General features: G+C 42.7%; 1 long non-coding RNA gene across 1 annotated transcript in view; it reads right to left on the bottom strand.

Moving 5' to 3' along the window:
- Positions 1-19936: 19936 nt before the first annotated feature.
- Positions 19937-26153, bottom strand: part of LOC120409680 — a 70694-nt gene continuing 64477 nt past the window's right edge. Inside the window, exon 3 of the long non-coding RNA XR_005601426.1 lies at positions 19937-20213. This is a non-coding gene — a long non-coding RNA (uncharacterized LOC120409680). The remainder of the gene's footprint in view (positions 20214-26153) is intronic.

Genomic DNA, 26153 nt, shown 5'->3' with positions numbered 1-26153 from the left:
CTGCACTGGGTCTGCACATCTGCAGAAGACACACACTGGGTTTCTATGTGGCCTGCAGACTTGTTGAAAGCATTCTGGCTTGGTTTGTTGCTGCAATTGCTTTTGCTCCAACCAGGAATCCTTGAAGAAGTCTGAAGTGCTCAAATTCTTGGGGGGACAGGGGAAACAAAAGACACAACTGAAGAATCTGAAGGTAGGGTTCCATTAGCCAAGGAGTACATCCAAGCATTAGTCTAAAAATCTAACAGCCCAGACAGGGGGAGGGCAGGGGAGGAAGTTTTTGTGTTTTCTTCTGAACTAAATAACTGAGTAGAAATCCTCAGTGACTTGCAGAAAGCCCATCTGCTTCAACAGTAAAATTGAGATTCCCACCACTTATAGTGGCTGAGGGCAGGAACAGGACACGATGAGTAAGACATGTGAAAGTCTTTGAGAATTTTTACCTCAAGCTGGCAGCATTTTGTGTTGCTGTTTTGAGGAGCCCTTTGTTGTTCTAATATGGCATAAGGTACCGAACATCAAATATGTTTAAAAGGACTAAAATTCAGACGAGCTCTAGAGCTAAGGTTTAGGACCCTTAATGTTCCTCTTTAAAGTGTCCCTGCAGTGCAGAAGGTGACTTTGTAAACACAGAATTTTTGTGCGACATTCATTTTCCCTTTCACTTTCATGTCAGCTTCGCTGCATTTTACACAGCTACAATTTTAGGTAATCCTCAGCATGGCCATGCCAGTGTGGCTTACAAAATCCAACCTGGAATTTGCTGGGGTTTTTTTCTCAGAAGTATTTTTACCTTCTTTAGAGACCATTTCAATAACCCAAGATAATTCCTAATTCTATATCTAACAATTCAATTTATTTATGTACAAAAGAGCAAGGACAAACAGTCAGCCAAGCAGAGCAGAAGGCTAAAGAAACACATCTGGAATAAGTGCTTCAGGAAAAAGAAGACTTCCCTGGTAATCACATTGACCTGAACAGCCAAAGGGACATTTTGCCTAAGCCTCAGGCTACGAAATTTCATTCCATTTTCACTCACCACTCTCATCACCTGTTTTCAAAGTCATATGGTTGAAATGAGTTACCTAACTCCACATTTGGGCTCACAAATAACTGGGATGAATGACAGAAGCACTTAACTCTGCCACATTTACAAAAGAACCCAGAGGGTTAGATACAATAAAAGCTGTAATGATTTCAGTCTTAGCTGAAATATTCAAACGTGAATTGAGGTACTTAATGACCATCTTTATTTTCTGTAAGTGCAGAGCATTTGCCTTAAGTAAAGCAGGCTCTTCGGAGAGCATAAGTTGAGCAGTTGATATCACAGATGGTTTTTAGCATGTTTGTCCATAGCCTGAAAAATGCAGTTTGTATTTTTAAAACATGGCCATACCTAATGAACTTGTTTAAATATTAGGCAGAACGGCAAATATGAGTTGGAAGTCACAGAACAGAATGAGACAGGATGCAGACATAGGACACCACGGTGGGAATCTACTACAAGCCAAATCATACATTTTAGGACAAAAGTTAGTATTGCCCCAAACCAGAGTTTTCATTTAACCCATTAAAAAGATGCACAATGCTACAAACTTCACAAGTAGATCTAAAGCTGTGAGAAGGGGTGAACATGAATCAGATTTAGGGGGTAACAGAATTTAGTTTTCAGTCCTGGTCTCTCACAAACAGATACATGTACAGTAGATATATATGCACTGTTACATATTCACTTTTCACAACTTTACCTTAAAGTAGGAGGATGCTTTAAAAGATGCATTAAGCTTGACAGCTGGAAAAAATTAATAATAATAAGGCTGATCTAACATTTCAGAGTACAGAAGATTTTATTTCAACTTTAGAGAGATATTGAACTTCTGCCATGAAAGATCAAGACCATCAGTGGCAAGAAATGGAAAAGCTGGTAGACAAAAGCAGAGTGTGTTTGAAACATTGCTAGAGTATTAAAACGTTAACTATAGTTGACCCCCACGTAAGGCTCAAATCTAGACGTATGAGTTGTGTTGCAAGAAGAGCATACTTTGTTACAAACAGGGCTGGGTGTTATTGCCCTGTCTGTGGCCTGGTAAATTAGTCACACTGTTCCAGTATGAAACAGTGTGACAAAAAAAAAAAAAAAGGTCTTGCAAAACTGAGGTTCTTTGTCTCGTCACTTATGAAATCAGAAGCTTGCTCTCACACCACTGTGAACTATGCCAGCCACATCACTCCTCATGCTTCCATGGAGTTTACCCTCAAAGTCACAGTGGTTTTTTGCTCTATTGTGGGGCAATGCAGCCAGGTTTTGTTGCTGCGCAGTTAAGGCCAGAACAGAGAAATGTGCTGTGGCAGCACATCACAAAAGAATTACTCATTCCCTGGCATAAGTACTAAAAGGTCTTTATCTCAGGAGTTAGGTCTGCTAGGACCAAACACTGGCAAGCAGGTTATTGCTTTACTCCCCTGCAAAGCAGAGAATATATTTAGTAGATTTGTCCCATCCCTCATCTGCTTGTCACAAAACCTGAGCACAAGCTAGTACCCTTCAAATCTTCTAATGTTCAGACTGGAGATAAGAAGATCAGAAGCATGGCAGTCCAAATTCAGAGAGAGAGAGCCTGAAAATGCATGCACACATCCTTTACCTTAGCTGCACTCATTTCCAAAGCAAAATTTTCAATACTGCAGACACCAAACTCAAAACACACTTTGAAAACAATTCTAAATAGCAACATTACATCACTGCAGTTATTCCTGTGCTGGGAGATGCAAAAAAAGAAACAAGTCAGAAATATCCCTATCAAACCTATTCATTAAAATGCCCTTTTCTTACCTCACCATGTTGTCCCACTTGGAGCTCATAAAAACAGGGAGGTTGACAGGATTAGGACACCACCTTGGAACATGACTATTCTGTTTGAGCAAACACCATGCAGTGTTCCCTTTACCTCATGCACACTTTCTTGGCATGTGTCTAAAGTCCAAGTCAGTTGCTCTTCACATTAGTATAGAGCAGGGCAGATGCACTGAAATGCAGCCAAAGCATTTTCAAATTTCTATTCCATACAAGACTATCAAGACACAGGCTTTATGTTGCTGCTGAGGCCTGCTAATTTCATGTGCTTCTGCACCTGTATATAGGCCATAGATGCTCTAAAGCCATCAGCTCATGTAAAGAAGGTGAGTTGCTCCTGTTTGCCTTCAGTTTAGGGACCAAAGGAAATCACAGGTATATGCTAAAGGTATCCCACCTGACTTCTCAGAAGGGTATCCAAAACAGCACAAGTGACCAAGTCCTCTAGTGGGCTTTCAAGATTTTTTATCAGACTTGGGGTAGGTGGTATGACTAGTTACTGAAGTTCCATGGGGGACAGCAAATTGCCACTATGTGAAAACTAAATTCTCTTCAGTCATTTAATCACACCCTAACAGGGCCAGAAGAAGCAGTGCTGACTCCTGGGAATGGCCAAAGCTCAGACTCTTTGCTCCTGTTACCAGAGGCAGTGGCTGTGGGTGTGTTTTGGGGGAGCAGCATACAGGGATGGAGTCAGCATTCCCTAGGCTACTGATTCACTCCTCACTAGCAGACTGGATGGAGCCGGAATGGGTGAGGAAGCCATACCGTTCACCAGAGAACTGTGTCCAGCTGGAAAATTAGATCTTACCTGTTTATGACTAGTAATGTAGACATTTTCCCTAGAAACCACCTTCTGGTGGTGGGCAGGAACCTTGCTGCAGTCACCTGCACGAACTGATTTAAAATAGTGCATGGGCTCCTTCCAGTGTCACTGTGATGCTTGGTCTCAGGGTTTTAACAGGTCTTCAAGACACAACTTCTCTGCACGTCTGTAACACGCACACTCTAGTTCCACGTATCTGTTTTCTTTCAGTTGCCATCAAACAGCCCTTCTCCACACCTCCAAAAAAATAAAAATAACAAAGCCAACCCCACTTATCTTAAATGGCAACTTCATGCAAGGTTTCAACCCAAGGTTATTTTTTTCTACCAGTTGTTTCTTTGAGAACAGATGGCGTTTGCAATGGTTGAGGATATATCCTATTTTTAAGTGTCATATGTTTTTACTCTTCTGCAGTGGACTTAGCAATCAGAGGAAAATGCCACAAGAGCTGGGCTTTTTACATGATATACAAACCATGCTGCCTCATGCCACTCAGGAAATTATCTCCTATTGCAAGTGCCCAGCAGCCAGGGTGTCTGTATCCACCCTTCTGGTGCAACATTTCCTGCCAGTAATGGATAAGGAACAACCTGCATCCGGCAGTGCCAACTCAGCAGAGCACCCAAATATTAACACAACAAAACCGGCAGTGAGAAAGTTTAAAGTTACATATCATGCCATGACCTCTAGTACATGGTGTTCCAGGGAACAGTCCCATCTCCACCACAAAATTCAGCATGATGAGAATATCTCATTTGTTGCTCAATTTTTTTTTTTGTATTTTATTCTGCGCACATCATATTTTGACAAGGTAGCAGCTCCCCCAGAACAGGAGAAGCAATGAAAAATGGAGTCAAGATCTGACACGCTATTTAGGTTTGTTATTTCTTATACCGCAAATTCATAGGATAAAGCCAGCCTGACTTTGCAAGTAACTGCAAGCTCAGTCTCCCTCTATTTTGATCCTTCTGCACAAGAACTTACTCTTAGAATGGAAAGCCACCTAAAAAAAAATTGAGCTTAAGCTTTTAAACCCTGCCAGAGAGATTAGACCACGTTTTGGACTTCGCTAGCATGGCTAAATAGCTTCTGGGTCAAACCTGGCTTCTACCCAGCAGAGGAGAGTTCATATCAATTTGCAAAAGCCTGGGTGTACATGAAGTTAGTGTTTGAAAGTAGCCACACGAACAGGGAAAAAATGCTATTGTGAATGCTTAAAAGACATTTTAAGGATTTAAGCACAGCCACAGTGACTCGTTCACCAAGGAAACACAAAAGTTCACATCTATAAACCTCTGCCAAAGGCCTCTGGGATGCCACTGGTACCAGGAGCACCTCCACTTTGGTTCATGCTCCTGAATCATTTCCATTTTGTTTCTCTGTAAGGCTGAGCGCTGAAGCAGCAGCAGCTCTAAGGCAGCGCTGCCTAAGGCAGCTCTGGCTGCCTCCCTCACTGCCACCCCCTCGGGGCTCAGCAAGCCCTGCAAGGAACTGCGAGGAAAGGCTGGAATCAGCGGCTTAAGGAAGTGATAGTCAACGGCGCTGGGATGGATCCCCCTCAAAAAGACTGAAATTCAGGAGAAAGGAAAATTAAATCAATCTGGAATCAGACTTCTCGTGTGAATCCAAGCAGAAGGAAAATGAGGAAGGGGAACTTTCCACCTTCACACTAAATCAGGGGGAGACGGGGGTGGAGAGTCTCTTATTGTTTTCCACTAGTTCCAGGTATTCAACTAGGACACTGGAGACCAGGATTCTCCTTTCTAATTAAACAGGAGCAGGATTTGATCTTGTTTAAGAGAATTTCTCACCCACCAAACTATTTTGAAGTCAGAAGCTAGAGGACTTTTGAGTCTCTCCCGGTTCCTCTTCTTCTAACAAATTGTGGGTGTCTGTTCCCCAGCTGCTGTGATAACCAAGTTATTCTCACTCTCTTTGGCCCCATAAATACACACTGTTTGCCAAAACCCCTAACTGATCTTCTGCTCTGCTTTCCTGTCACATGGAACAATGAGAGATTTTTAGATGCCTACAACATTTGGAAAAACAGAATGGAAACATTTCTGAGAAATGTCCTGTTTGCTTACTTCTGCATAGTTTTAAATCAACAACTTCTTATAACAGAGAAGTCTCAGAAGAAAACAAAATAAGATGTATTCCTAGAAAACTGAAGCTGCCTCACCATAAATACCATAGACAAAAATAATAAAACCTCTTGGGTACCCTTCAAGCCAACTTACACAGTCCACTCCCTTAATGCTAAAGTTTAATGTCTCTGCCATTAGGCTGGGTCCTCAGAGTGTGCCACAGTAAGTTTGAATGAGCACATTTGAGACTTGCTAGTAGGATAAATATCCTCCTGGACTTACACATACTTATTTTCTTGCTATTTTTCTACAGCACTTAAAAAGCCAGTCTTGCTAGACACTGATCTCCATAGTAGGGCTATTTTATAGCACATTGCTTTGAACTTATGAGGCTACTTGTCAAGGAAGGTGGTCAATAAAGTCCATCTTAAGAAATCACGTAACTGCAGAGAGCAAAATCTGAAGAAAACCTCCCATTTTCAGGCAACCTACAGAAGTTAGTTCCCTTCCTTCAGAAAGGCCAAGAGCGTGGTCCATAACCCTCAGTTCAAGGAAGTGTTGTGAATTCTGGCCCCCAAAAAGTCAGGAGATGCCTGCGAAAACCCTAATTCTTTCCCATGTATTGTATACTCCAGGATCCAATGTTCAGTTACACAGTGTTTTCCCACAGTTTCCAGCCACCTTCAGTGGATAGGATGAATTTAACTTTGGAAACAAAGGGGGCATAATAAAGCAGACTCTGGTCTGATAGGGCTTACAATCACAGAAGTTGGGAGATGTGTGGTGCTTCCCTTTGATGATAAACCTGGAGATAAGATCCATATCCAAATGAACGGTGTCATGGACTGCTTTCCTGCATATTCACACAGACCTAGAAGCTTCATAGAATAAAGCAAGAGGCCCTCTTCTTGCCCTAAATCCCCTCCTGCTAGGTCATTAGGAGAGTGTGGCAGCAGAAAGGAAAAAACACCCATGCGCCAAGTCCTGGATATGGGAACCTCTGGAGCTGTGAAAGCAGTCCACAGGAAAGTTATGGAAATGCTTCATGTTTTGCAGAGAAAATTCTCTTGTTCAAGCCCAGAGGTCCTCACCTTAAAAGTGAGCAGTGGAGAGAGGGGCTGACAGTCAAAAGAGCCCGTGGTCAACATCAAAGAGGGGCACAGCCAAAAGACCTGACCCAGAGAAGAGCTGTAATTCCAACAGTAAGTCTGACAGAGAGACAGAGCAGTTTTCCAAATTGCCTTGAAAGGGTAGGTTTGTAGTAGTGGCAATTCTGTGCCACTCCAAAAAAAAAAAAAGATTTTACCCATCTCTGGGCAGAGCTTTTCTACATCACAGAGTTGCCTAAAACTCATTCTAATCCAGCATCCTCAATGCACTCATGTTTCATTTTCCAGGTGTCCATTTTGGGACATTTGGAACACGGATAACACGTAAAAATTCCCACCTCCCACTGAAGGTCAACGTGAGCTGTGCTTTAAACATGAATGCAAGAAGAGAAAAAAATTGTAAGTACCTTGGTCTCCCATATTCCAAATACAGAATCAAAGATTAGTGGGCACATCAGGTGGTAACAGCTGTAACATCTGCATCTCAGTGGCTCACATACAAGAACACCTCACCTCAGTGGAGAGCTAGCAGTGGGCAGAAATCCACTTGTGTTCATGAACAGCTTACAAACTCTGATCAGAGCACTTCCAGTCCCTGAGGAAGGCCTGTATTCAGTGTGGGGTTCAGAGGATGTGTATGAAGTAATGTGAAGGAGAATAAAAGGAAGTGAAAAAGCACCATCCACCAGGACCAAGGTGAGAAGTCCAAAGCACGAAAATACAGTGTGACCACCTACATGAAGACTGGTTTAATGTGAACACACACACAGAGCAGAGAAAAAGGATGGGGGGACAAATCAGGGGTTTGGACAACCGAATTTAAACCAGGCACATCTAAACATTTTGCTTTTGGTCTTAAGAAGACATATACACATACCTATCTTGAAAATTGATTCAGACAACTCCTACCACTATCAAATAAAAATATATATGTTTGCAAATTTTCAGCCAGGGCTACTCTAACCTAAGCTCCTTTCCCCTGTGGACATAACTCATACACGGTATACTTAAACAGCCCTAGGCAGTGAATTAAAAATACTGTTTTATTTACAATTCTGTACCAATTGATTCACTGTAGATATACATCAGCCTTTCCATTAAATATTCATCATTCGGTGGTTTGCTCCTGCTGCCATAAGGCAATGCCATGGCAGTACCAGGGCTTAGATAACAGAGACAAGTGCCTTAGAATTACTTAGAGTACCTAGCTCTGCAACAATGCAACCTATTTAGCAAGAACATATATTTTGAAAATCACTTGATTTTCCTTTTAAGCTGCACTTTGACCTAAAGTTCATTATCAGGTACTGAAGCCTTTTTGATGCTACAGTCATCTGGGTCACTCCTAGGATTGGTTGAGGACAGTGGGTGGATGGGCAGAGGTCCGTTGTACGAGGTTCAACAAGGTGAAATGCCCATTCCTGCATGTGGGTCACAACAATCCCATGCAATGCTACAGGCTTGGGGAATAGTGGCTGGAACGCTGCCCAATGGAAAAGGACCTTGGGGGTGCTGGTCAACAGCAGCTGAAGATGAGCCAGCACATGCCCAGGTGGCCAAGAAGGCCCAGTCCTGGCTTCCTGGCCTGTGTGGCTAGGAAAGGACCAGGAAACAGTGTGGACAGCAGGACCAGGACAGTGATCATCCCTCTGTACTCAGCACTGGTGAGGCCACACCTGGAATCCTGTGTTCAGTTTGGGGGCCCTCACTACAACAAAAACATTGAGGTGCTGGAGCAGGTCCAGAGAAGGGCAATGAAGCTGGTGAAGGGCTTGGAGTACAAGTCCTGTGAGGAGCAGCTGAGGGAGCTGGGGGTGTTTAGCCTGGAGAAAAGGAAGATCAGGGGGGACTTCATTGCTCTCTACAACTGCCTGAAAGGAGGCTGTAGACAGGTGGAGGGTGGTCTCTTCTCCCTGGTAACAATCAAGAGAGGAAATGGCCTCAAGTTGTGCCAGGGGAGTTTAGAATAGATACTAGGAAAAATTTCTTCACTGAAAATGTGGTCAAGCACTGGAATAGGCTGCCCAGGGAAGTGGTGGAATCACCGTCCCTGGAAATGTTCAAAAAACATGCAGATGTGGCACTTGGGGGCATGGTTTAGCAGTGAACATGGCAGTGCTGGACTAATGGTTGGATTATTTTATTTTAGAATCATAGAAAAATAGAATTGATTATGTTGGAAAAATCTTCCCAGTTTTAATCTGCAGCAATTCCAAAGGGTTTGCAGGCCCTGTGTGCATCCATCAGAGGTATACAGACTTCTTCAGAAGAGCCATGCCCCTTCTTGAGGAGCCAGCTTGAGCCAGATACTCTCTACCATAAAACAGTTTCATATTTAAAAGTAAGTACAAACCCACCTTGCATACCATAAACCCATAAGCTGAAGAGATCAAATATGCTCCTTGCTATGTAAAGCCCAAAATGTTTGTAGATAATAACATATACTGCCTCCCTCCCTACTGAAGTACCAGTAAATGCATACACATCTCATACAGTAACAATGGGAGACACTGCTTTTGTTCTGAACATGGAGCTAACCATGTAGCTGGAAAGCCGGGGAACATTTCTGCCAAGTTTCAGATATTCTACTTAGATATATTTTCCAAAGAGTCTTGCTTTTATTTTTTCCCCTGTTGGTCTTGCTCAGTCATACACGAAAGTAGGGAGTTTTATTTCAGTTGAAAACTAAACAGGATCTTACTTCAGGCTCTTAAATACAAATGACTGGAAGTAGTTACCTCTGAAATCTTACCACAAATGACCACAGAGCTCCACTGACCTGGATTTTTCTCTTATCTGATCTTACATCACATACATGGTTTATAACACAGAAGAAAATCAGGGAGCAGTTTACACTGATGTGTCTCCCAGAGCTGTTGGGACAGGTTACAAGAACACGTGTTCAGCAGCCACATATCAGCTGACTGATGAGCACTCTCTGGGTCAGCCACATTGAACTAGCAATTTCCAACTGTACAGAAATATCTCTTAAAACAGATGCATAAGATGGATAAGGTCCATGCTGGCCTTACTGCTGGCCTTCAGAACAACAAAGGAGAAAATTCGACCTTTTGTAGCTACTAGAAGAAATTCACTTGTAACTCTTTATTTGCCAGTCTCTGGTACCCTGCCACCACTTTTTGTCAGTATTAGATGACTGTTATGACATTATTTAGCAGAATCCAGGTTAAAAATGGTCAACGCTTTCCCTCATACAAATACTTTTATGAATATGTAAAAAAAGGGATTGAAGTGCTTAGAAAGATCTCCACCTAAGCAAGCACTGCTTGGAATCTTTGTTCCAAGTCAGTCACACTGCCCTGTGCTGCTGCTTTCAGAAGTAATGATATCCATCCTACAGCCAACTGAAAAAAATTATTTCTGGCTTTCAAACTCTCAAAGGAAATACTTTCCATTCTGTTCCTAAAACCAATCAATACTGCAGTATCCACAATTGCTTCTAATACAACTTCATGAAGAGCATGTGCAGGCACCAGGTGAGGGTTACCAGAAAAGGACACCTTTCCAGCTGGAACATAACATTTTCTGCCCAGAAGAACTGTTTAGTTCTCTGCTTCAGGCTCTGAGTACACTGATGGGACTGTACTTCTCCTCCAGTAAGAATCCTTAGTGAAGAAAGAAGTCATGAAATGAAACTATGAAAGTTGAACACACCTTTTAGAAAGCCACTCTAAACTGATGTTTGTGTTGTGCCGAGGGTTCTGTATCCAGAGGTTTCCCTAACTCTAGTTTGCTGCACAGTTCCAGCATTGTGGAATATCATGGAAGACATAACCATGTTGTGAAGAGGAGTCAAATAGTTCATAATCAAGATTTATCTGCATGGACAAAGAGGGTCAAAGCAAAAAGAGCCTGTCAGTCACAAGCAACACTGACCCTAGAACATCAGGCTCATGTCTCTGGGGGCCTGAACTTTAAATGAAGTTTTTTTTCACATGACATAAATTCTATGTACTGTAATAAAATTTACTTTACATTTACACTGAAATGCACTAAAAAATGTTCAAACAACATCCTCTTCTGGAAAATATAACCACCCTGTGTTCACTGCAGAGCTGTCAGAGCTCCAAACTCCATCATCACCTGCCATCATGGGAACACCAGGCACCCAATCAGAATCCAGCTGAGAGAACAGAGGATGGGGGGCCAGGCTGCACCACGGGCTGGTAGCAGGGACATAGCAGAGACTCTACCCATGCTCACAGAGCGTACAAATCTTGCAGGATTTTAAAAAGCCACCACAGTAGGCGTATGCTCACCAGGGAAAAGCATGCCCTTAAACTGTGATCCCATCCAGCTGATGACAGGCAGCTCCTGCTGTCAGAAGGTAACTCGCCAGGCAGGAGCAGAGACCGCTGAAAGCAGCTGGCCCCAGTCTGCACACACTCACCCTGCTCCCTGCCCTGGCACCGGCAGCAAACCTGATTTCCCCAGGCGCTGGCAGAGGCAGAGCAAGCGATGAAGACATGACCATTTTGCTGTGCCCTTGGCAGGCTGCTGCTGCCCAAGGCAACAGCCCACATCACCTGTGCTCCCAGCTGGCCCTGTTTTGCAGTCAGTTCTCTGTTATGTCTTCAAATGACTCTATTAACACCTCAAAAATAAGTCATTTGGGCCCCACCTAAGGTTTGGAGAGATTTTAACAGTTGCCTTGACTCATGGATCTGCAGACTAAACGCAAGTATCATCCAGGAACATTAAATCCCACACACAATTGTGACAACTTTGATATTATTGCTTAGAACAGTGCCCACTTGAGTCATGCTTTAATTCAGTCATTAGTATTTTCATGGAAAAAGGCATATTTTCCTCAGCCCTGTTTCACAGATTGGAAAGCACACAGGAAGGATTTATCGCACATAAAAACAAATTGCTATTTGCATGTCAGAAAATGGCTGTGGGAAACAGAAATACTTCAATTACTCAGAGCAGAAAATAAACAAAAGTGAAATTTTTCCAATTTTTAAAAATAAATAGGTTATCTGCAAGTGATAGCTCCATTTCCCCCCTCACAAAACAATTGCCATATCCTTTTCGGTATGGAGTATAACTATCAAGACTGACACATTGGTTTGATTATTGTGAGAATGAGCAAAACAATGAGCTCTTATAGCCAAAGAGCCTTGAATTCAAACAGATGCCAATCCAACCTGTAGAGAGATACTCTATTGTATCTTTGAACACTTGCCCAAAAAATATATTCTTTTTTTTTTTTAAAGGAAGAAAAATAGTCTTTCACACTTTGTTTTGAGAGGAGAAGGACATGTTTTCCCCTTTTAATTGGTGACCTGAGGATGTCAGCTCCTCTCTTACACATTATCATGCCACCAGAACACAAGTTCAGGGCAATTATCCTGGTAAATGTGACTAAACACAATCTAAGCCACCACAGTGAGAAAGAAGCCCATAAATCCCACTGTTAAATTATTTACATAGCGTTGCAGCCAGACGTGCCTGTTGGGTGGGGATGAGATTGCTGCCCTGCTGCCTGTGTGCTCAGTTTGGGAACATGGGTCAGTGTCTTGGCCTCTCTGTCTTCTCCACCATTTTCCTCCATGTAAAGTGGGATGAATGGTCCATCCTGAATCTACTGATGTTCAGTTGAAGTGCAGTTATTTCCCCCATATGAATAGGGTCCAGCCTTGGCTTGACCACCACTGGTAGGAGGAACAGCCTCCCCCACTTCCAAGACAGAATGAGCTCACTGTGGATTTAGCTCTTTTTTCCTTATTCTGGCAGATTTTAATGAGGATGGGAAAAAATAGTGAGCGCAGATAATGAAAATGGTGTTTTGTGCTGAAAGTTAGTTCAGTATTAGTTTGATGGAGGGATAAAACAGTAGACTCTGGATGGTGCAGTTTTCTGCTTCATCATCTACTTTTCTTAAGATAACAAACAGCTAGCCAAGTGCTCATTAATGGATAGTGACAAGTAGTTTCCTGTGGTCTTAAAACAAAACATCAATTACAGACAGTGTTTTCAGTTCTAGAGGCTGAAAACCATTCAATACCATTCAGCTGGTAGCACGTTTTTTGGGTGATGAGAAAACAACGATGAGGAAAAAAAAACAGAAAAAAAACAGAAAAAGAGAAACTATTGTGCTTTCTCCCCAACTATTGTGCTGCAAAACAGCCTAGACATTCAGTGTCCCTGTAAAACAAATGGCCCTTTGAAGAGCTGTAGCCTGATCTTCATCTGACCTGATCATCTTTGTTTGGCAGGTTAGTAAAGGCTCAGGGCCCATAAATCAAAGCACAGAGCAGCAAGAAGGCCAGGCCATAGCTTTAATGGACACTTCCAAGAAAGTTCGTTCTCATCACCTTTTCTTTCCGTTTGAACCCTTCTGCACTGACAGGTCAAGAAAGAGGAGACTTCAAACCTGTTACCAAAAACAATCACTTATGAAAGGTAGAAATTTTCCTGCCACTAAAGTGGCAGAGAACACCCCATACTCCTAAACCAGCCCATTTTTCCCTTCGCTTGAAATTATCCTAGTGAAAAAGCAGACACTATGCTGGCAAATGTTACAAGGCTGGTTCCTCACTGTAATAGACAGCAAGAGGAACTGGATGCACCACTGGAACATGCAAAATAACATCAACCTAAAGCCGTACCCCAAAACAGAACACTGGACTTTAGGGGGCTATTTATCTGAAAAAAAAAAACCAGGAAATCTTTCTAGATATCCTTGCAGGAAGTTTATAGGGTCTTGGGAAAAACAGAGTTACTGTATTTGAAATGGTGAGAGAAACATGCTGCTGAGCTGTGGGCACAGAGTGGGCACCCACAGCCTGGGTGTACAAATACATGTACACCTTTTACTCAGTAGATATGAGGTTTGGAGAATGTGGCTGTAAAAAGGACAAAGCCATACCCAAGCATGGCCTACTACCACAAGCTCCATGAAGCACTTCCAATGGAAGAACTAGTTCTGATTTGCTTTTCACAAGCAGATTGCAGCACGTTGTAGAGATGGTCTGAGAGGCCTCTGTCTCAGGCAATAGCTACTGTCACACAGCACAGCTGGTTTTGTGGATCTGTCCTGTATCCAGCATTAGAGCATTCACAACCCAAGCACTAGAGCTCAATATGGGACTGGGACTTTTTTCAAAGTTCCTTGAAATTTGGATCCAAAGGTCCAGTTTAGGACTACCCTCTCGTCCATTACCCCCTCCTTCACCAACAGAGGCACACCTTTACAATGGCAGAGCTGTACAACTGTACCTAAACTAACTTAAAGAGGGTTCAACTCACACAGAAAAGAACCCTGGCATAAACAAGAAAGCTTTTTCTGGACAAGTGTAATGTAGATATATGCTTTTTAAACAAGCTACATGCTGCTCCAGCAGGACAAGAGCTACCAGCCCCTTGCACCCACTGAGGGTGCTCAGACACAAAAGTCCTGCCCTTGCTGCTCACAGCCAAGCACCACGCAGCAATTATGGACTGCTGCGCCAGCACAAAATAGTAAGTACACACACAGCCATGGCTGCTGGGGTGAGTTGTGTGTGAGGCAGCTCACCATTCATAGAAGCTCTCTCTGTCTCCACAATGCAACAGCAGGGTCTGATTTTGTCTTTGCATGTGAACACTTGTTGAACTTACAGAGAATGTGAACACGAGAAACACAGCAAAAGGTGGCTTTCTGTAAGCGGAAAGCTCTCTCCAGAAGCCTGACTTCTCGTGACGACAGAAGTGATTGTATGCTTGTGCTGTTGTATTCCCATTGCATCCTCATATGATCCCACCCCCGCCCCCCATCCCAGCTGTGTGGTCATGCTGTGACCAATAAAATAAGGCCTGTCAAGCCATTTCAGACTTAGACTATCCTTATTATTCACCCCTGCGGATATTGTGCCTTTTAGATAGACGGGTGGTTTCACAGAAACTGCATGGGTTATCTTGCTACAGTGTAACCACAGTGCCAACCACAAAGAAAATATTTCCGCCCACATGAATATTTAACACAAGCATTTTCTTCATGTAGAAGGAAGGATAGCAGGGACCCCGTGAGACTATCCTGAACCACACCAACTACAGCAGTACCACTTCACTCCAGTAAATATTGTCCCTAGCTGATATCTCTCAGAGGCAAGACTTATCAATATAAGTTTTGTAACCTCATTCAGAGTGAGTTTACTGAAGTCAGAAAAGAGATATAAGGATTCCTATTAGTGTGACCTCTCCACACCTTGGATCAGATACCAGTGAAAAAAAAAATGCTCTCCCGCTTCAGTCATAAATTATGAGCTTAATTATCCAAATGTCAAACTGTGCTTGCAAATAACTAGGAAGGTCAGATCAGAGTGAGAAAGACCTTTGAAAACCAGTTTCAGGAGCCAGTCCTTTCCACAGCAGGTAATGTGAGGACATTACAGTTAGAACTCACTGACACTTCTTGCAAGTTGCTTCTACAAGGGCCATGAGCAAGGAAAGAACTCTTCTTCCCACCTGGAAACATTAAGGAGCCTGTGATACCAGGGTCTGTTCTATGTACTTGCAGGTAGACAGGATTTCTGTTCCAGCAGTCCCCTATGTGAACATGCAACATACGGAGCAGGAGGTAATCAACTTTCTCTCATTATGGAGAATTGTTCGGACTCCTCATGACTACCTTCCGTTCACACTCAGGATAATCTCAAGTGGAATAAGCCAGAGTGTGGAGCAGGGGATGCGTTAAGGCACTGGGTGTTTTCTTTGAAGTATTAGTCACAGCAGGAAACTAATAAATAAATACTGGATAGCAAAGGGATATAGGGACCATAGACCAAATTATCATGGCTGTGAGAAGAGACACACTGAACGAAATTCTTAATGGTGGTGTTAGAGTTCAAGGGAGACTCAGCCTAAATTATGCTCTTTGTTGGGTTGTTGGTTTTTTTTACTGTCAACAGGCCTGGTCCACCTTTACAGACTCAAAAGAATGCTACAGACTTCAGCGTGCTTTGGATGGAGGCCGAGGTGCTTATAGAAGACATGAACCTTCAAGAGACAAACACATACATTCCCTGATTTCCTCTCAGCAACTCAGATGGAAACCACTGGCGAGATGCATTGGTTTTGGCAGCAGGCAGACAGCCATGGTCACCACCCTGACACAAGCCTGGGGAATCAGGACTGCTCCATGCACAGGCACCCTGCACAGCTGAAGCGAGGAGCATCTGGACAACCACTGGGGCAGAGATCAGATGCACTGTCTGGCAGGGCTGCCAAAGAGCCCCAGATCTTCTACACACAGATTGCACATTTGTTTTGCCAGGTATGCCAGACCTAAGCAAACTCTGTGAAGCCCATCAGGTAGTAAGAAGAAGGCTACAGCATAAAGCTTCCCAACCCTGATGTCACTGGAAGATACCAGCTTCCTCACCTGGGTAAAATCAAGCCAACAGGTCTTGCAGCAAACTGCTTTGCATCTCCAGAAAACACAGGTGCAATTGCTTGTTCCCCCAGTTCTGTTCTTACTCTCTTTTCTCATCACAGGGAGGCAGCACTCCTGGTTATTATTCTATCTGCATGAGTTTCTTCTGCTCTCTCCCAAAATAGGTCACTGCATAATGTTCTCTACACCTCTAATCATTCTCTAATTTTCTGTATAACTCTCCTATTCTCTCCAGGCTTTTTGCCCCATTGAACTCAAAACCCACCCTTTTTGCTAGCAAGAGTAACAGAGGGCCCCAGATGTGCCAGCCCCTCAGCATTCATAAAGAAGTAACCCTTGAGATCTACATACCACCACACTGAGGTGCAGAAGGTTGCCTCTGCAGAGCAAAACTGGCACCCTGAACGGGACTGTGTGTGCACCATTTCTCCTCCAGCATCAGCTCTACTTATCCCCACACAGAAAGGGCAAATGAGGCCTCAGTGAACCCAGACCGAACATTCCATTTCCCAGGTGCTTTAAGGGACCATATGATTGACTGAAGGCATTTCATTGTGGCTGAAAGGAATAACATCCCTTCACCAAGGAAAAGGCACCACCTTCAACCATTTCATGGGTAAATAGTTGCTGCCTGTGCTTTCACTAAACCTCCAAGCTCATTAGACCTTAAATGCTAACTCATGAGAAAAGCCCAGAACACAGAAACATGGCAAGGAGACATCACAGCTTTAATCCTTCATAGGATTAGGTTGTTTAAATTTGATGAGATAGAAGGAAAAATAAAGGATACACATGAAAAGACACCTGGTAATATCACCTCAACAGTTACATGAGTGCCTTTTCTTGTACAATTTTCTTCCCTTTCTTTTTTTAACATTTCTAGGGATCTCAAGTGAGTCAAAATGTCCTTTACTCTCACGCACAAGAGGAGCTGCACAACATGTCACAGAAGTTACATCTTTGAAGAGCCAGGCACAAAAAACAGGTTCTGCTGTAGCATTAAACATAAATTACACAGCACAAACCCTGAGCTTTCACCTAGAGCTGGCACTTTGCTTTCCTTGTCTCCAAACATGCAAGCAGTGCTTGGATGTGTTTTGTGCACCCCTGTCATCCATTCTCTAGGAAAAAAAACCTCAGGCCAGAAAGGTTCATTTAACAACTGAACAACAGAGAGAAGGAACTGGGTGAGAAATGCTGGTGTCAGATATTGGCAAATGAGAAGCCAAAAGGGAAGTACTGTGCTAAGTGCTTTGAGTGCCTGGGAGTGGTCAAAGAAAGTTGTGCAAGACTAAAAAGCAGGAAGAAACATGTAGTCTCTACATTTCCATGTATTGGGAGAGGAAACAGATGATCGCAAAAGACACAAATATTTGTCAAATGGAACAACGTGAACTCCTTAAAGTTTTTTTTATATATAACTTTTAATTTCCCCTCCCCACCAATGGTTTCTCTATGTGCTTGACTGGATCACTCAGTCCAAAACCAGACCTGAGTGCTTACACCTCACATTTATGTACGTGACCCTTTTCTCATAGATGTTGAGCATACAACTTTCCCTAACAATAGGCAGTAGATATTCACTATTTGTAACCATTGCTTTTCCAATTAAAGTGAATGTAAGTGTTCATCTCCGAAAATTTAACCTAGAGGCTTTCATGCCACTTCCCACCAATAAAACGGATACAGGGAAGAGGTTCTTCAGGGATGACTGCAGCAGAGAGCTAAAAAATATCTGGATTTATCACATCCTTCTTCTCTTTTTAATTAGGGAAAAATTAGAGGAAAGACACTGGAAGCAAAATCAATTTGCTGCTCTTGATTTGGCGTTTTGTTTAGTGACAATTTGACTCCTAGGACCAAATTATCTCTGGGGAAATAATTTCTCTTACTTCAAGGCAATTTCTCCAATAGACAGGATGCTTACCTTTCTTCCTTGTGTCTGTGTGCTTCCCTGCTTTTTTCTCTGAAGTATCTTTAATTCCAGGGCGTTTCTCCATTGGCCCTTCAAACGAGATCTTCAAAGTGAGGAGCATTTTCTCTATACAACTAAGCTCCTTTTCATACCTATAACAAGTTTTAAAGCAAATTAGAAATTACTTTATCAGCAAAACACCAGGGAAAAGACATTTCGGATTATGCAGCACTCTACTTAGAAGAAGGAGCAAGGGAGACGCAGTGGCTGATTTGAAGTCTATGTGACAGAAGAAGAATGACCTTTCATCAGACCCATAATTCATTAATATAATTCCCCCCCTCCCATCTGGAAGCCAGTCATATTGCTAGAGATATTGTACATGTGCACAACTATTTAAGTATTCTTAATCCAAATCATGACCAAAAAATCATAATTTATTTCTGCTTTTTTTCCTTTACCCCACAAGAACTTTATTTGAAACTTATGTCAAAATTAATTTTGGGATGCTGATTGTGGGTTTAGTTGAATGCAAGCTGTTTGGAATTTATGTTCTGCTTCTTGTTTTCAGCCCTGGTATTCCTCTGTAAGATTTCTCACTGGGAAATAACCAGAAAATAATTTCCCTTTTTTTTCTTTTTCATTTGCGGGGGGGAGGGTTGAGGATCTTAAAAGTCATGTAAGAAAGATGAAATGACCATCAATAGTTCCCAAGGGGAAGACTGGAAATAGATCTTAATGCATCAGCTTTTCCCACACATTCAAAACCCACATGAAAATGGGAACCCACGCAGTAAAAGCCCTTATGAGCCTGTGCACCACTTAAAAATTTAAACAGCCCTCTAATGGAAAAAGATAACCTATTAAAGGCAAGAGTGCCCATCCAACAATATAATGTTCACACTGCTCAGACTGTTGCACCTCTCTATTTTCCTGTTAAAGCCCTTTCTGCTTTTTTCTTTTGTGTAGCACCCCCTGAGAAGCCTAACAAAGGTGTTGTTTCCCAGGAGATACCTCAGTTTCCTCGCTTGCCTGCACTGAGGGAACTGGGAGACACACAGATGTGACTGCTAGCCAGTGGGGATGAAGTTCTGACAGCCTGGCAAGAGTAAAGGGAACTGATCCACTGGCATTATATTTCATAACTCTTCAGTCCCTTTGTAATTTGCATATACTAATCCAACTTTCCACTTCCAGTGTGGGCAACTCTCTTCTTCAAATTTTCCTCTGATTAGCTTCACCTCAAAGGTAACCATGGACCAATCACTATCAAGAAACTTCTGGAAGGACAAAATCCACACCTCTTTTTACCCTGAGAATCCTTAGAAGGAATACAATCCACAGCAAGGTAATACACAGCTGCTAGAGAGTAGTTCCGGTAAGGGCAGCGCTCATTCTGGTGAAATGTGGCTTGAGAGACAGTGGGAACACTCATCCCAGCTGACTATTTGGGAGAGGATTTCTGTGTGAGCACATCCCCCCTTCGTTCTGGAGGCAGGCCGAGAGTTCACATACGGTGAGTTACTGCGGCTCAAGTGATGAGTGACTTCATCTCGGTGGAGAACCAGCACAGGACGACTGAGCCCATCCAACATTTCACTGCCACTGCTCAAACATGGAAATCCCACAGTCCCTACATGACTCCTAGACATTCTGCCTTGCTTATCTGCCACCAGTTCTGATGCTTTCTCGGAGCTCCTGGGAATTGATACAATCCAGAAATCCAGCAGCAAATTATCTCAGAAAGAAAGCAATATTTTCTTCTTCCAGGATAGAGACAAAGTTGCTTCAGTAAAATGTTTTACGAGCTCAGCATGACACTGCACAGCAGAAAGCAAGAGCAGGAGTAGGGAGAACAAGGAGGAAGAGGATCTCTCCCACTCAGTAGATACAAGTTGTTTGTAAGACTCAGACAAGACATGGAACTTCACCTTTGGAATCACACAGATGTTGTCTCCCATCACTACGAAGGCATCCAAGCAGAGTGGTGATGAAGGAAGGGTAAAAATTCTTTGGAGTACTCTGACAGAAAACGAGAAATGTGTATGAATAGAGTCGTTCAAACATTTTTGTGGAAGAAAATTGCAGGGTGAGTATTTTAGTAAAGAGGATATTTTAATCCTTTTTTTGTCTTTTTTTAAATCTGTTTACCATCAATCACAAACAAACATTTGGAACAAAGTAATGCCTTGTTAGTGATTCAGTGCCTTAATTCTTCCAGTGATTGGAAGTACTGAAATTCAGTGTTTACAGTCTGGATAACAAGCTGTCAAACAGTAACTAGGAAAACCCCTAACCTTTCTAGGGAGGAATAGAAAAGAGAAAGGAAAGGAGAGAGGGAAAAGGAAGAGAAAGGAATAGACCATTATACAGCACAAAAATAGATCACAAACTTCATTCTGTTTTAGTTCTTTGCAGGTTCCTTTTCAAATAAAAGACGTGACTTTTAAAAAGCATGAAACAGCACAGCTTTGCACTTCTCATAAAGACTTCTAAAAGACATTAACTTCTACGTGGCCCACAGCCTTTTCCTATGGGGAAGACATGAAATGGCTGTTGTGTCAGTCAACACTGCTCTCAGCCAAAAATCTCCCCCTGTAAGGAGGCACAGCTGGGTGTTTGCCCAGGAGCAGTGCCCCAGGCCTCCTCTTACCAGTGCCACTGGTGAGGCATTGACAACAAACAGCTGCTACCACCACACCAATGAAGTCCTCAGCTATCCAATCTGGAAAGCAGGCCTATGAGGGTAGAAATTGCATCATCCAACAGTATATGCTCCCCATAGTCAGGAAAAGAAATCATCACAATAGCAGGTCAGAGACAGAGATGGGTAGCCAAAAGTTTCTTCCTGCATACCTGCTACATGGATTTATATCATTGTATGGTTTCCTCCTCTCATGGACCAAAGACAAGCTATGCAGCAGCACTCAAAGTGCCCTCGGTGGCCTGCAGGTATTTATTATTTACTGCAGTCTCAGGAGGTCCACACCAAAAGCAGCCCAGGGAAGCAGGCTATGTTTCATCCACCACCTGACCCACTTTCCAGCAGCTCTGTCAAGCACTTCTGTCACCAGCGACAGGGCTGACTAATGTTCAGTGAAGTAGGTGATGAGTTACGTGGAACTAGCTTCCAGAGGAAATTAATTTCCACAGAGAGGCTCTGGCTACTTGAACTTTGTTTCAAAAAGGCTGTGCTTTATTGCAGTCTAAGTTAATGCAGAAAGGTAGCTGTCAGGCTGCTGCACTGTGGGTGTTATCTCCCAGCCACCTTTCTTACAGCAGCAGAAGCAGTGGAATGTGAACAACCCCTGAAATGAGCTTCCATTTGCACTCATTATAATGTTTCTCTACCTACTGCCACATCTACTGCTTTACTATTACCATGGGAAATAATCAAACCTACTTTTAATACAATGCTGTGCATATGGCATCTCTGCCAAGACCATTCTTGAGCAGAGGAACAGATTGCAAAAAATACCACATGCTCAGCCTTCTGCCTGGGAACTTAGGTAGGAGATAACATCTATATAACACTCAGCACTTCTTAGGAGCACCCAATCTTAAAAAAACCTCTCTTTCCTGCTTTTATTCTGCCAGACCTACTACAGTGAATCTCCCTCTAGGTTAAGCTGCATGCTTAACCTAGTCTTCACATGCTGGAAGATTTTGGAGGCTCTCAGTAGAGACCTTAGTCCAGAGAGCAGGATAAAGATAGTATTAAGTGCATCAATCTGAATAACGTGTTCTCCATATTACATCCATACTACAAAATGTGTCCTAAAATTTAGGATAAATTGCTTTGTGTGCACCTGTGTACCTCAAGCCCTGCATTCACACCCAGGTAGGTTACTGCTTCTAATAGCACTTACCTGAAACCTCTCAGTTAAAACATCTATTGGCTCTCAACATGTTCAAAAGTATGACTGTCTACATTTCAGTCATGTGGGATAATGTGGGAAAAATGCAAAAATAATTTTTTACTCTGGAGTGGCTGCTATTCCACACTGTTAATCTTGGCACAGAAAATCAGGTGCACACAACTCTGCTCGGGATCCTTTGCATGAACACTGCTGGAAAACACACTTTGGTGTGATCAGATCCTTTGCAGTAGTTCTTCACCAAATGAGTTAAGAAACAGCACGTGAGTTAAAGCAGACTTCGCAAGATGGAATTTTCTTGTGGTATTTTACGTTGTTATTTCAAAGGAAAAAAATGATGCAAAACACAAAGAACTTGAAGGTGCTTTAGTTTATATTTAGTTTACATCTCTGAGGCCCCATGTGTTTGCAAAGAATCAGGTAAAAGCATGTATGAACTGTAAAAATAATTTTAAAAAGCTATCCTCAAAAGAAACTGAGACATGTTTAGGCATATGCCTAGTCACAGGCCAGAACAAAAGGTCCAAAATCTCCCACCTACCTTTTAGCGGGTCTAGGAATTGTAGATACAAGACTAACAACTTCTCAGTCTTTATCTATCTTTACCTTCCTCTTTCATACAGTATTTTACATGTTTGGCTAGATACCATGAAGAATGTCCCACACACTTCATTACCTGAAAAGCTTCTCAATATGCAATGGCAGGGGTTTGTTACGGTATCCCACGGTGGTAGGGAGGAGAAGAGAGATCCAACAGGCAGGAATTGTGCAGCAAGATTGATTTATTTAATTATTTTACAAACTCTTTTGTAGACTTTTTTCTTCATAGTCTAATTGGTCAAAGGATCTGCCACCCCTTGGGGTGATTGGCTAAAATCCTAAAACATTCATTGTCAAAATATTTTTCTACTGTACCATAAGCAAAGCTCTGCAAGGTCGCAGGTGTTCATAGTTTATAGAACTCGTCTAGTATCTTCTGTGAGAGAGAAAAGTATCTCACGGGACTGGAAAGAAGCAAGAAAAATTCTTGCTAGCAGCAATATTGTATTCACAGTGGTTTCTACAGTAAAACCCAAATGTGCAGCTGCTTTTCTTGACATTTCAAGATCCTCTTATCAGTATGAAACTCAGCCATGGTTTATTGAAGTGCATACCCAGCCTTCTCACCAGTGCTCCGCAGCTATCAGCATTCAGAATTAATGACTCTATTTCTCATCAGACTGTTGTAAAAATAAAACAGTTTTTTTAACAATTATGAATTCTAAGGATATTTGTTTGTCATCAGATTTTTGATGTTGATGATTTTTGCCTCTCAAACTCTTCTATGTGATCACCAACATCATAATCTTACTTTTTAAAAACAGACACATGAAGATCATGCGAAATAACACGATTCCAGAAATCCATGCTATATAATCAAAATAATTTTTTTATTTGTTAGCTGCACGAACTTTTTACACAGTCTAGAGCAAAGAGTCTGGACTAGGCAAAGGCAGTGCCTGGTTTTTGGAGGGACAAGAGGCAGCAGTGGGGTGAGAGATCCCTGCCCTCAGGAGCAGGGAAAACAGCAGGTAAGAGCAGAACTGTCACTTCGCGTGAGCAACCCATGAAGGTGCAGGGGATGAGTTGCATCTTTTGCAGCAATGGCATGAGGTAAATAAACAATACACATGGTTCCTAAATATCAATTGCAATGAAACTAGAAGCCAGAAGCTTCTGAGGGACAAAATGCTGATTGTCTTCTTTGAGTCTAAGAAGTGGAAATGTGCACACAGACCTAAGTCTTGATGGCTCACAAAACACACCAGATGTGCACATAGTAAAACTCTACTACATAAAACTAACTTCAGACCTGGGGAAACCTCAGGGTAGTATTCTTCCAAGAATATATTTATGCCAAATGATTTATTCCTGCTCTAAGTCGTTTTAGCTACTAGAAAGCCAAAGGGCAGGGGACAGCAAAACTTGTTTTATAAAACAAAGAGAAGTTTTCCTTTTCCTTTCCACTTCTAACTAGAAACATTTGACCAGTGTTGCTCAAAATAGGCTGTATTTACTTCCAAAAAAAGGATCAAGTTAGATTTTCACTGGCAGCATAGATGGTCTCAGAAAAATATGTGAGTGACAAAGTAAAAACCTGAAAAGGCGGAGAACTAGAATCAAAATGCTTATGTCACTTCAGCCTTCAAGTTTTTGCTTTCTTTCTGTGGGTGCATCTCAATTTGCTCAGCATTTCACTGCAGTTACCTTGATGGTGGGATCTGTTCTGTGGGAGAATGGTGTCATGGCAAAAATGATTCCTAAGAATTTTACATCTGATGGGACAAGAGGTGCTATTCTCCCGGTGTAATAAGCACCAGGCTGTGGTCCTGCTACCTGCCTTGCTCATCTACAGAACAGTGGTGGTGACACAGCTCCCAAAGAACAATGCGATTTCAGCTGAGCACTGTAACCAGGTGGGATGCTTACAACAAAACAGCAGGCCAGAGTAGAGGAGGGAATGAAAACTGTGCTGTTACCCTGGGCAGGTCAGGAGGCCTTTTGTGTCAGAAGGAGGTGGAAGCCCACTGCATGCAGGCATGTGCATAGCCATCAGAAATGAACCCCCTGCCATAATGAAACAAAGCAGAAGTTCTCGTGTGTCTGTGTGCTTATTTCCATAATCTTACCCACATTCCTGTGCTGTGCATCAACTCTGGTCTGCCCAGTGGGGGCAGGTCACACAAATAAAATCCCTGACATTTTGCAGCTCCTTTTAAAAGTCTGCATCCATGCAGGGATCATGACAGCTGCTGGACTGACAACCTTGAAACAGCATGTTGCTGCAGGCTGGAGCAGCTGTGGCACAGTGGGCAGTGCTGTGTGTCCCCTCTGTGCCAGCCCGATGAAAAGGGACCACAGCAGGGGGGAGTCATACTTAGAGCCAGTGTTTTAGCTTCTTTGCTGAAAGATGCCAAGTTTACCGTCATCAATTAATTTTATTCAGGGTCTCCCACCTGGGGAGGGGCAGGAGTCACCACCTCATGTGACCAGCTGGTGAGCAGGCACTGCAAATTTGTACCAAGTTAAGAGGTGCAAAGGCATATTCTGCTCTCCGCTGCATGTGTAGAGGACAGCTCTGATCTGCAAAGCAGCCTCTGCCTGTCCCTCCAATTCAAGTAGTTCAGAGCCTTTTTTCCAAGGAGACAAATGTTTCATTTGCATTTCCCTTTCCCAAGTCAGATACTAGGAACAAATCGCTGATGGCAATCACACAGACTGTACACCACACAGCACTTCTGAAATCTCCTTTTGTGTGTTTCACAGTAAAAATACTATGAAAATCCACAGTGCCACAGGTCACCCTCTAAGTCACAGTATTTGCTAAGTGAAGAGAAACAGGCATGGCCTAATGTTGTGTCATCTGACTGCATGTTGGAAGCTTCCTCAGCACAGTAATGGGTAACACTCAAGTTCTTTAACAAAGTGTTGAAACTGCAGCTTAAGTGAAACACATCTGCTAGCAAAGATATAAGCCATTTTTGAAAACACAGTATGTATTACAGATCTAGAATACAACACCATTGTACCTCTGCCCTTCTTTAAAAGCTGGGTAAAGGAAAGGATCAGACTTCCAGATCTAGCCATACAGTGAAATCTTCATTGATCATGTACCAATCTCCTATTGCTTGATTGGCCTCCCTCAGCCAGGACCTCATCCTCAAACACCTCCATGTCTGAAAGCCTAGATCTGTCCCCAAACCTCTCTGCATCCAAGGACCTGGAGGACCCCAGCGCTGCCATACCTTTCACCCAAGGTGCTGCCTGCCCCTCTGAAAGCATACAGGCATACAGTAGCCACACTTTTCTCTCCCTCACAGAAGACAGCTCCTGTGCCAGGCAGAAGAGCTACATTTCAATGATTTGAACTCCCAGGAAACCCAGAAGTAGCCTCTTGCCAACCCGGGGATTGGATGGCATTAACAATAGGCACAGACTGTCTTTTTCTTATAAACACACAGGTTTGAATCTTGCCATTTTTTCACTTGCTTCCAACTCAAAAATTATCCCATTACTTTGAAAGCTAATGGAGAAACAGTGAAAG

Source organism: Corvus cornix, chromosome 2 (assembly GCF_000738735.6).
Source record: "Corvus cornix cornix isolate S_Up_H32 chromosome 2, ASM73873v5, whole genome shotgun sequence".
In the NCBI taxonomy this organism is placed as follows: domain Eukaryota; kingdom Metazoa; phylum Chordata; class Aves; order Passeriformes; family Corvidae; genus Corvus; species Corvus cornix.
Note: the sequence above shows the minus strand (reverse complement) of the source record. Positions and strands in the feature narration are given on the sequence as shown.